Below are 12,483 nucleotides of genomic sequence, written 5' to 3' on the forward strand. Positions count from 1 at the left end.
CTGTCATGCATTGCATCACAATTTTTAGGACCAACAATCCTCTTTGGAAATTACTGTATGGTGGGAAAGAGGATCGTATGACAGCTTATAAATCAGCACCACTGTAACTATTCCAGCAATGAATCACAAACTAAAAAGGGAAAAAGGTATATAATTGATGTATAAAAAAACATATGTGTGAAGAATATTGATTCTTCAAACCAAAGTCCCGCCTGGATTCGAACCAACAACCTTCGGCAAAAGAAGTCAGTGGCTTAAACCACTGACCTATGAGGTCACACTAGACCACTGCAAAGAGAGGTCATATATGTTTTTTAAAAAGCCATGATTAAATATTCTTCACACAGATGTTTTTCTTCACATGCTGTGAAAATATGGAATTTGTGTTGACACAGAAATCACATCCACAGATGATATTCAAATTATGGCTTTTTTGAACCATATATGACGTCTTTGCACTGAGTCAGTGCGACTGCATAGGTCAGTGGTTTAAGCAGCTGGCTTCTTTGCCGAAGGTTGTTGGTTCGAATCCAGGTGGGACTTTGGTTTGAAGAATCAATATTCTTCACACACATGTTTTTGGTTTTACCGTGGTGACTGTCATGCACTGCATCACAATTTTTAGGACCAAGTATCCTCTTTAGAAATTACTGTATGGTGGGAAAGAGGATCGTATGACAGCTTATAAATCAGCACCCCTGTAACTATTCCACCAATAAATCACAAACTAAAAATGGAAACATTTATATAATTGATGTATAAAAAAACAAAAACATATGTGCGAAGAATATTGATTCTTCAAACCAAAGTCCCGCCTGGATTCGAACCAACAACCTTCGGCAAGAAGAGTCAGTGGCTTAAACCACTGACCTATGAGGCCACACTAAACCACCACAAAGAGAGGTCATATATGGTTTTTAAAAAGCCATGATTAAATATTCTTCACACAGATGTTTTTCTTCACATGCTGTGGAAATATGGAATTTGTGTGGACACAGAAATCACATCCACAGATGATATTCAAATTATGGCTTTTTTGAACCATATATGATGTCTTTGCACTGAATCGGTGTGACTGCATAGGTCAGTGGTTTAAGCAGCTGGCTTCTTTGCCAAAGGTTGTTGGTTCGAATCCAGGCGGGACTTTGGTTTGAAGAATCAATATTCTTCACTCACATGTTTTTGATTTTACCGTGGTGACTGTCATGCATTGCATCACAATTTTTAGGACCAAGAATCCTCTTTGGAAATTACTGTATGGTGGGAAAGAGGATCGTATGACAGCTTATAAATCAGCACCCCTGTAACTATTCCAGCAATGAATCACAAACTAAAAAGGGAAAAAGGTATATAATTGATGTATAAAAAAACATATGTGTGAAGAATATTGATTCTTCAAACCAAAGTCCCGCCTGGATTCGAACCAACAACCTTCGGCAAAATAAATCAGTGGCTTAAACCACTGACCTATGAGGCCACACTAAACCACCGCAAAGAGAGGTCATATATGGTTTTTAAAAAGCCATGATTAAATATTCTTCACACAGATGTTTTTCTTCACATGCTGTGAAAATATGGAATTTGTGTTGACACAGAAATCACATCCACAGATGATATTCAAATTATGGCTTTTTTGAACCATATATGACGTCTTTGCACTGAGTCAGTGTGACTGCATAGGTCAGTGGTTTAAGCAGCTGGCTTCTTTGCCAAAGGTTGTTGGTTCGAACCCAGGCGGGACTTTGGTTTGAAGAATCAATATTCTTCACACACACATTTTTGGTTTTACCGTGGTGACTGTCATGCACTGCATCACAATTTTTAGGACCAAGTATCCTCTTTAGAAATTACTGTATGGTGGGAAAGAGGATCGTATGACAGCTTATAAATCAGCACCCCTGTAACTATTCCACCAATAAATCACAAACTAAAAATGGAAACATTTATATAATTGATGTATAAAAAAACAAAAACATACGTGTGAAGAATATTGATTCTTCAAACCAAAGTCCCGCCTGGATTCGAACCAACAACCTTCGGCAAGAAGAGTCAGTGGCTTAAACCACTGACCTATGAGGTCACACTACACCACTGCAAAGAGAGGTCATATATGGTTTAAAAAAAGCCATGATTAAATATTCTTTACACAGATGTTTTTCTTCACATGCTGTGAAAATATGGAATTTGTGTTGACACAGAAATCACATCCACAGATGATATTCAAATTATGGCTTTTTTGAACCATATATGACCTGTTTGCAGTGGGTCAGTGTGACTGCATAGGTCAGTGGTTTAAGCCGCTGGCTTTTGTGCTGAAGGTTCTTGGTTCAAATCCACGCGAGACTTTGGTTTGAAGAATCAATATTCTTCACACACATGTTTTTGGTTTTACCGTGGTGACTGTCATGCACTGCATCACAATTTTTAGGACCAAGTATCCTCTTTAGAAATTACTGTATGGTGGGAAAGAGGATCGTATGACAGCTTATAAATCAGCACCCCTGTAACTATTCCACCAATAAATCACAAACTAAAAAGGGAAAAAGTTATATAATTGATGTATAAAGAAACAAAAATGTATGTGTGAAGAATATTGATTCTTCAAACCAAAGTCCCGCCTGGATTCGAACCAACAACCCTCTGCAAAAGAAGTCAGTGGCTTAAACCACTGACCTATGAGGCCACACTAAACCGCTGCAAAGAGAGGTCATATATGGTTTTTAAAAAGCCATGATTAACTATTCTTCACACAGATGTTTTTCTTCACATGCTGTGAAAATATGGAATTTGTGTTGACACAGAAATCACATCCACAGATGATATTCAAATTATGGCTTTTTTGAACCATATATGACGTCTTTGCAGTGAGCCAGTGTGACTGCATAGGTCAGTGGTTTAAGCCGCTGGTTTCTTTGACGAACGTTGTTGGTTGGAATCCAGGCGGGACTTTGGTTTGAAGAATCAATATTCTTCACTCACATGTTTTTGGTTTTACCGTGGTGACTGTCATGCACTGCATCACAATTTTTAGGACCAAGTATCCTCTTTAGAAATTACTGTATGGTGGGAAAGAGGATCGTATGACAGCTTATAAATCAGCACCCCTGTAACTATTCCACCAATAAATCACAAACTAAAAAGGGAAAAAGTTATATAATTGATGTATAAAGAAACAAAAATGTATGTGTGAAGAATATTGATTCTTCAAACCAAAGTCCCGCCTGGATTCGAACCAACAACCTTCGGCAAAAGAAGTCAGTGGCTTAAACCACTGACCTATGAGGCCACACTAAACCACTGCAAAGAGAGGTCATATATGGTTTTTAAAAAGCCATGATTAAATATTCTTCACACAGATGTTTTTCTTCACATGCTGTGAAAATATGGAATTTGTGTTGACACAGAAATCACATCCACAGATGATATTCAAATTATGGCTTTTTTGAACCATATATGACCTCTTCGCAGTGGGTCAGTGCGACTTTATTATTTTTTTAACGGCCTCAAGGTCCTGCATGTCTCGGGTGTGGACTGGAAAGTCATCCGGGCGTGAAAGAATACAAATGAGACATGTGCATTGTATTCAAAGAAGCCTTTATTGTCAAGTGCAAAGAAGCATTTATTGTCAAGTGCAGTAAATAAACACTTCAATTTTCTTTGCTTATACCTGGAAATGAGGTCCCAAAAGAATGTCCACAGCCCTTTGAAAGTGCAAAAGTGTCAAAAGTCTGGCCTTCAAGTCCTGGAGATGATGACTTTTTGCTGTTTGGACAGTATGTCTTTTTTCTGTATTTGTTGTGGTCTTTAGTTGGTTGACCACACAGCGCACAGATGTGCACTATGAAAGCGGTAGGCTCGGCGCCACTGTGCTCCACCCATCTCCTCTTGTAAAAAGTGGATCGAGCTGGCGACCATTGATGCCAGGGAGGTTGGGATGGCTCATGTTTGGAAACAGCGAGAGGGACTGTTGGAAGTGTTGCCTGGATTTGACCGGATGAACAGACAGGCACAGGCTTTGGGACAAAAGTACCTTTGCGTGGTGTGGTCTGGGATGGTGCGAGTGATGCTGGTTCTGGCTGTGGGGGGTGGGGGGGGGGGGAGAGGGGGATGTAACTGTGTGACTAAGAGGTGGTAATAAGGTGGTGTAATTCTTTATTATCGGGGTGTCCAAACAACTCTTTAAGAAGCCTCCAGTTGATCCAAAATGCTGCAGCCAGAGTTCTGACAGGTATTGACAAAAGAGATCACATAACTCCTGTAATGGCGTCGCTTCATTGGCTGCCCGTTAAATTTAGAATAATTTTTAAAACCCTTCTTTTGACCTACAAGGTCCTCAGAGGCCTAGCGCCATCCTACCTGGAGGAGCTAGTGATACCTTATCAGCCCAATAGACCGCTCCGCTCTCAGAATGCTGGTCTACTTGTGGTTCCCAGAGTTTCTAGGAGTAGAATGGGGGGCCGAGCATTTAGCTACCAGGCCCCCCTGCTATGGAACCAGCTCCCTGTCCAGGTACGGGAGGCTGACTCCATCGCTACTTTTAAGATCAAATTTAAAACCTACCTCTTTGAAAAAGCTTATTGTTACTAATTCTGTAGTTCCAGTTACTATCATAGACAGACAGAATATCATACTTAGGGGGTCGTCTAATCGTTAGGTCACATCTTAGTTATGCTGTTATAGGCCAAGCCTGCCGGGGTCCGGAAACATGATCACCTGACAGGCCTCTGTCACCCCACTGGGTCATGGTTTCCTCTCCTCTCCTCTCCTTTCCTCTCCTTTCCTCCTCCTCATCAAGCAGACTAGTTATGCTGATTCTTGTGTAGTTTTTCTGCTTCCCCCCCCTCCCCTCTCTATTTATTTACAGGTATCGCCGCCTTCGGAGCTGCATAATGACCTCCGGCCCCGCTGAAGTGATTGTATATCGTCTTTTTGTGTGTGTTTCTGTGCTCTGTGCTCCTCTCCTCTCCACTCCTCTCCTCTCCTCTCCTCTCCTCTCCTCTCCTCTCCTCTCCTCTCCTCTCCTCCCTTTTTCCTTGTCTGGGGTTAGGCCCTGGGATTCTGGAAAGCGCCTTGAAACAATTTTGATTGTATAAGACGCTATATAAATAAAGATTGATTTGATTTGATTTGGTAAATAAGGGGACGCATCTGTGCGACCGTGTCGGTATTTAAGTTTCCTGGTCCCTGCCAGAGATGGAGTGACCTCGTAGGTCACCTGATGTCGACTGGTGTGCGGTCTTTCAAGAGGTAGCTCCAGCGCCGGGGGTTGACTGCACTGCGCGATGCTCTGATGGCGTCGGAGGACAGATAGACCTTGGTCAGTCACACTGGCAGCTGACAAGGCCTCCTGTCGCCTGATAAAGTGCGCAATGGATTTACTGTTTATTTTCAGTAGAGGAATCCCCAGCTTGCTGAGCTCGGCATCATCCACAGTGACTCTCTGTTGGACACGCTGGTATAATCTGGTCAAGAGATGTTTGTGCGGCAACCCGCCAGCCTTTGCTCTGCAGTGAGGGGGCAGCCACAGCTGTTTGACGAAGCAGTACATCAGCCTGTTCTTCCTGGAGTCCAGCAGGTGGGCAGCCGAATGTCATTTACTGAACTTGAGCTTTTGCACCAAAGACGATTCAGCGGGGTCTCCGTTGGTGCAGCCGAAGAGAGCGTTGCCCCAGCGTGCAGAGTACAGGCTGTCAAACTGGTGAATGCTTCGGTCGTGGAGATGGAGCCCGTTCCATGCAGCAATGACCCTCTGCCTTGTAGAGTTGCTAATGGCGAGCTTTCCCTCTTCCAACGCAACATCCACCAGGACTCTGCTGAGCTCCTCCACGTGCTCGTACCCCGGGAGATGATTTGGACCGCACACGTCCTCTGCGCAGGGGTCAAAGTCATCGGCGACAGCCTGGTCAGTGAGGTGCAGGTTCTTAGGGAGAGGAGTCAGGCGATCGTCAACGGCGTCCAAAATGTATCCCGCATCACCGTCCGGGGGATCGTCGACGTCGCGGGAAGCCTTGTCTACCTCCCCCTCGTCCGCTGGCCCCTCGTCCCCCTCGTCCTCATCAGTTTGCAGTGTGTTTGTAGTCTGAGCATAATGTTCAGGAACATTGAAAGTGTCTGTCGATTGGCAAAACAAGTACTCGAGACCAATTCGCTCCCCACCGTGCGGCACAGGAGCCCTGTAGTTGGCGTCCTCCACCACCCCAAACAGCTGCTGACACCTCTCATTGAGACGATGCACCAGCGGCAACACGTAGACGAGGTGCTGTCGTCCCTGTTGTCCTCTGACACTGTTATGCCCAGGAGTGCATACTGTCATTTTAACTGCAGCCTAGCCCAGGGCAATAGTTTTAGAGAGGTTTTATGTCATTTCTGGTCAGAGTTTAGAAAGAAAAAATCCGATTTTACATGCTTAGGACAGTGGTGGGACCATGGTAAATTAGAGATACAGCTCCTGTGCCAGCAGTATACTCTCAATGCCACGCAGGATGCACGCAGGTCGATAAAAGACCTAGGGAAGGAGATAGTGGAGCTAGAGGTGATTGGCAGCTCCACAGGAGATCGAGGGTGTATTGAAATCCTCCAATCTAAAAAAAATGGCCTTGGCCAGCCTGCTGGACAATCAGGTACAGACATCACTGAGATGGATGCTCCCTCTAGCTTCTTTTTTGGGCTGGAGAAGAAGCGCGGACAGAACCTAATAATCCATTCACTGTTTTCGAGCAGAGGGCAGGAACTTGTGGAGCCGGGCCAGATAAGGCAGCGGGCAGTGGAGTTCTTTTCCTCCCTATACTAGAGCGACTACTGCAGGGATGACAGCCTGTTTGATGAGTTCTGCAGGGACCTTCCTCGGATTTCTGAGGAGACAAACTCGCGGCTGGACAGGCCGTTGCAAGTTGACGAGCTCCACGCCGCCCTTCTAAGCATGAAAGGAAGGAAATCTCCAGGTGTCAATGGGCTCACGATAGAGTTCTTTAAGGCCTTCTGGGATATTGTGGCCCACGACATGCTGGAGGTCTTTAACGAGAGTCTGGCCTCGGGTTCCCTGCCATTATCCTGCAGGAGAGCGGTGGTCACCCTCCTACCAAAAAAGGGCAACCTGCAGGAGATTAAGAACTGGCGCCCTGTGTTTCTGCTGTGTATGGATTATAGGATTCTGTCCAAGACCTTGGCCTCCAGGCTCAGGGAAACTATGGAGCAGGTCATCCACCGGGACCAGACTTACTGTGTGCCCGGCAGGTCCATAGTAGATAACGGCCACCTAATTCAGGATATTTTGGAAGTCTCTAGGTCATTGGACGTTGATACTGGTCTCATTTCGTTAGACCAGGAAAAGGCTTTTGACCGGGTTGAACACGAGTTCCTCTGGAAGGTGATGGAGAGGTTCGGGTTCAGCCCTGGCTTCATAGCGATGATCCGCGTCCTGTACTGTGACATTGTGAGTATGCTGAAGTTCAATGGCAGTCTGTGTGCCCCCTTCAGGGTACGTAGAGGCGTCCGGCAGGGCTGCACCCTCTCTGGAATGCTCTACGCTCTCTCCCTTGAACCCCTCCTCTCTAGGATCCGTACAAACTTGGACGGCCAGGTTTTGCCGTAATAATAAAAATTATAGTTTTATCTGCCTACGCAGATGATATAATAATAGTGGTGCGTAGGCAGAGTGACGTGGACACCCTATTTAATTTAACGGTTTTATTCAACTGCCTGTCCAGGGTCAACTGGCGCAAGAGTGAAGCCCTGTCCATTGGCAGGTGGGAAAATGGTCTGCCGGTCCTTCCCCAGGATCTTGCCTGGCGGAGGGACGGCCTAAAGTACCGAGGTGTTTTAATTGGAGACGAAGAAACTGAAAAGAAAAATTGGTTAGACACGTTGGAAAAAGTAGAAAGAAAAATTGAAAAATGGAAGTTGCTTCTCCCCTGTATGTCTTACAGAGGCAGAACTCTTGTCCTCAATAACTTGGTGGCCTCTGTGCTCTGGCACTGGCTCAGCTGCATGGAGCCACCCTCAGGGTTACTAGCACAACTTCAGACAAGAGTTCTGGCCTTCTTCTGGGATGGCATGCATTGGGTCCAGCAGGGGGTGTTGTACTTGCCAAGAGAGGAGGGAGGACAGGGCCTCATCCACCTGGCCAGCAGGACCGCCGCTTTTAGAATACAGTTCGTGCAGAGGTTTTTAACAGGGCCGGCAAACCTAATGTGGAGAGATGTGGCCAGATGTGTCTTCAGACGGGTGAGTAACTTGAGGCTGGATGATGCTCTGTTTTTAACTGACTTTAAATTTGCAAAATTAAATGGGCTACCTCCATTTTATCAAAGTGTTGTTAAGGCATGGGCTCTTTTTAAAGTTGAAAAAACCCCAGCTCTGACTCTCTGTATTGGCTGCTAAGGAAACCCATGGTGCACAAAGCCAGGCTGGACGTCTCGGCCGAAGCCACGCCGAGACTGGCGGCTGCACTGTGGCAGACACGGACCTTACTCTTTCAGCACGTAGTGGCCGTGGCAGGGCCAGACCTAACGGGCGTGGAGGCAGTGGGTTCCCTGTTAGGCATCCGCTCTACCCAAGCAGCCGAGGGGTGCTTCAGCTATGGAAGAATAGATTCAGCATGAGAGAGAAGCGTCTACTGGAGGACTACAGCCAGGGGACTGAACCCGACAGCGAGGACCCCTTCCCGGAGATCAGGCTGGCCGCCCAGCTCGGGAATCTAGACGGTCCTCTCCTCAGACCAGCAAAGACCTTCTCCCTCCCCGCGGTCGGGGAGGGAGAAGGTCATATACAACAACTGTGTGAGTTAAGAAAACCATATACAACAACTTTGTGAGTGTACTAAACAGGAGAGGACTGTCGAACAGGAGCACCAGCGTGTGGGCTGATCGGCTGGGAAGGGATGGAGCCGGCCCCTGCTGGAGGGTCCTTTACAAGCCGCAGCTGAAGAAGAGGACCGGGAACCTGCAGTGGAGGATCCTACATGGGGCCGTTGCCCTGAACGCTCTTCTTTCTAAAATGAACACTGCTGTGTTGGACCAGTGCCCGTTTTGCTCTGGGTGAGAGACTGTGTTCCACGCGTACAGTGAGTGTGAGAGGCTCACTGTATTTTTTAATGTCATAAAAGGTGTTTTAATGGTTTTAATGAAACCTTTTCTATTACAACTTTTATTTTCGGTGCAGGGTACAGCAAAGACGCTCGCAACAAGTGGCAACTCCTAAATCTTATCTGTGGTGAGGCCAAAATGGCAGCATCTCTAGGAAAAACAAAATTTCAAAAACTGGAGATAGTGAGGCCGCCTCTGTGTGGCGCTGCAATGTCCGGTGTAGGCTGACGTTGGAGTTTGGGTTTTATAGAATGATAAACGACCATGGCAAATTCCGCGATATATGGTGTCACAAAAATGTATTATGCACTGCTACGGAGGATCATTTGCACTTTACTAGTAACTACTACTGTAATGTAGGTTTTGTATTTACAAAGTATAGAAATAGAATAAATAAATACAAATAAGATTAGAACGTTATAAGTATTATAAGCATATATACAGCATATATTATAAGCACATATATATAATATATATATAATATAATATATACATATTATAAGCATATATACATAAATATGGAATAAAATAGAAATAAAATTCCAACATAAACATTAGACAATTATTGTTATTGACTGGGTTTGGATGAATTATAGAGTCTGATGGTGGACGGCAGGAATGACTTCCTGTACCATTCCTTAGAGCAGTGAGGCTGCAGGAGTCTGTTGCTGAAGCTGCTTCTCAGTTTGTCCACTGTGTTATGGAGGGGGTGGGAGGGATTGTCCATAATTGTCCGCAATTTCAACACCATCCTGTCCCTCACCACCTCGTCCAAGTTTGCAAGTTTACAGCCAACAACAGACCCTGCCTTTTTAATGAGTTTGCTGAGTCTGTTGGCATCCTTAGCCTTAATGCCTGCACCCCAGCACACTACAGCAAAGAAGATCTTCTGAAGATGAAGGCTCTGGTTGAACAGATGCTGCAGTATTCCACACAGCTGCCTGGAGCAGTTCTTCAGCACTCGTGGGCTGATGCCTTCCGGTCCGGCGGCCTTCCTCTGGTTGAGCCTCTCCAGCTCTCTCCTCACCTGGCTAGATGTGAAGGATAGTCCTGTCGGGGGGCTGGGTTACATGTTGGAATCTATGTAGGGTGTCAGCAGGAGGGAGGGGGAAGAAGTTGGCAGAGGTGTTAGGGGCTCTGGGAGGTGTGACGTGGACCCATTGTTATCCAGAGGAATATCAGGACAGCTGGGGGAGGTGGAGCTAGAATCAAACCTGTTGAAAAACTGGTTCAACTCATTAGCTTGGTCCATGTTCCCATCAGTTGAGCGTATTCCTTTCTGAACACTGCTGTTTCGGACCAGTGCCCGGGCGAGAGACTGTGTTCCACGTGTACAGTGAGCGTGAGAGGCTCGCTGTACTTTTTAATGTCATGAAGGGTGTTTTTAATGGTTTTAATGAAACCTTTTTGATTAAAACTTTTATTTTTGGTGCAGGATACAACAAAGCTGCTCACAACAAGTGGCATCTCCTGAGTTTCATTTGTGGTGAGGCAAAAATGGCAATTTACATCTCAAGGAAAATTTTTTTTCAAAAACTGGAGATAGTGAGGCCGCCTCTGTATGGCGCTGCAATGTCCAGTGTAGGCTGAGGTTGGAGTTTGGTTTTTATAAAATGAAAAACGACCAAATTCTACGATATATCGTGTCAAATGTTTTATGCACTGTTACAGAGGATCATTTGCCCTTTGCACACCCCCTGGTGGGATAAATTGTATTGTATTGTTGTTTTCTTAATATTTATTTATTTATGTATTTATTATTGTGGCTGTTATTAGTACTATTATAATTATAATAATTATTGTTGTTATAACTACTATTATTATTATTATTATTATTGTTATTATTACATCCATCCATCCATCCTCTAGCGCTTATCCGGGGTCGGGTCGCGGGGGCAGCAGCCTAAGAAGAGAAGCCCAGACTTCCCTCTCCCCAGCTACTTCTTCCAGCTCATCCGGGGGGATCCCCAGGCGTTCCCAGCCCAGTCGAGAGACATAGTCTCTCCAATGTGTCCTGGGTCTTCCCGTGGGTCTCCCACCAGAGGGACATGCCCTGAACACCTCACCAGGGAGGCGCCCAGGGGGCATCCTGACTAGGTGCCCAAGCCACCTCATCTGGCTCCTCTCAACGTGGAGGAGCAGCGGCTCAACTCCGAGCTCCTCCCGGATGCATAGCTTCTCACCCAATCTCTAAGGGAGAGCCCAGCCACCCTACGCAGGAAGCTCATTTCGGCTGATTTAACCCGTGATCTTGTTCTTTCGGTCATTACCCAAAGCTCATGACCATAGGTGAGGGTAGGAACGAAGATCGACTGGTAAATCGAGAGCTTTGCCTTGTGGCTCAGCTCTCTCTTCACCACTATGGACCAGTGCAAAGTCCGCATTACTGCGGATGCCGCACCGATCCGCCTGTCGATGTCCTGCTCCATTCTTCCCTCACTCGTGAACAAGACCCCGAGGTACTTGAACTCCTCCACTTGGGGCAGGATCTCCTCCTTGACCCGGAGAAGGCACTCCACCTTTTTCGGGTTGAGAACCATGGCCTCAGATTTGGAGGTGCTGATTTTCATCCCAGCCGCTTCACATGCGGCGGCTAACCGATCCAGTGATCGTTGGAGGTCACAGGCTGATGACGCCAACAGGACCACATCATCTGCAAAAAGCAGAGACCCGATCCTGAGGTCACCAAATTGGACCCCCTCAACACCATGACTGCACCTAGAAATTCTGTCCATAAAAATTATGAACAGAATCGGTGACAAAGGGCAGCCCTGGCGGAGACCAACCCTCACCAGAAACGAGTTGGACTTACTGCCAGCAATGTGGACCAAACTCTGACACCGAACGTACAGGGAGCGGACGGCCCGTATCAGCGGGCCCGACACCCCATACTCTCGGAGAACCCCCCACAGGACCCCCCGAGGGACACGGTCGAATGCCTTCTCCAAGTCCACAAAACACATGTGGACTGGTTGAGCAAACTCCCATGCACCCTCAAAGACCCTGCTGAGGGTGTAGAGCTGGTCCACTGTTCCACGCCCAGGATGAAAACCACATTGCTCCTCCTGAATCCGAGGTTCGACTATCCGGCGGACCCTCCTCTCCAGTACCCCTGAATAGCCCTTACCAGGGAGGCTGAGGAGTGTGATCCCCCTATAGTTGGAACACACCCTCCGGTCCCCCTTCTTAAAAAGAGGGACTACTGTTATTATTACTATTATTGTTACTCTGTGTGTTTCTAAACAGGGTGTTTTTGTGTCCCTGTGTAAATTGTAAATAAAGTGTTTTTGTAAAAATCAAAAAATCTAAATCTAACCCCTTTCTGCTTCCCCCCAGCACAGCAACCCCCCCCCCCCCCCCCCCCCCCCCCCCCCCCTCTGTATTCATCTACAGGTATGGC

This window comes from Takifugu rubripes, chromosome 6 (assembly GCF_901000725.2).
Source record: "Takifugu rubripes chromosome 6, fTakRub1.2, whole genome shotgun sequence".
Lineage (NCBI taxonomy): Eukaryota > Metazoa > Chordata > Actinopteri > Tetraodontiformes > Tetraodontidae > Takifugu > Takifugu rubripes.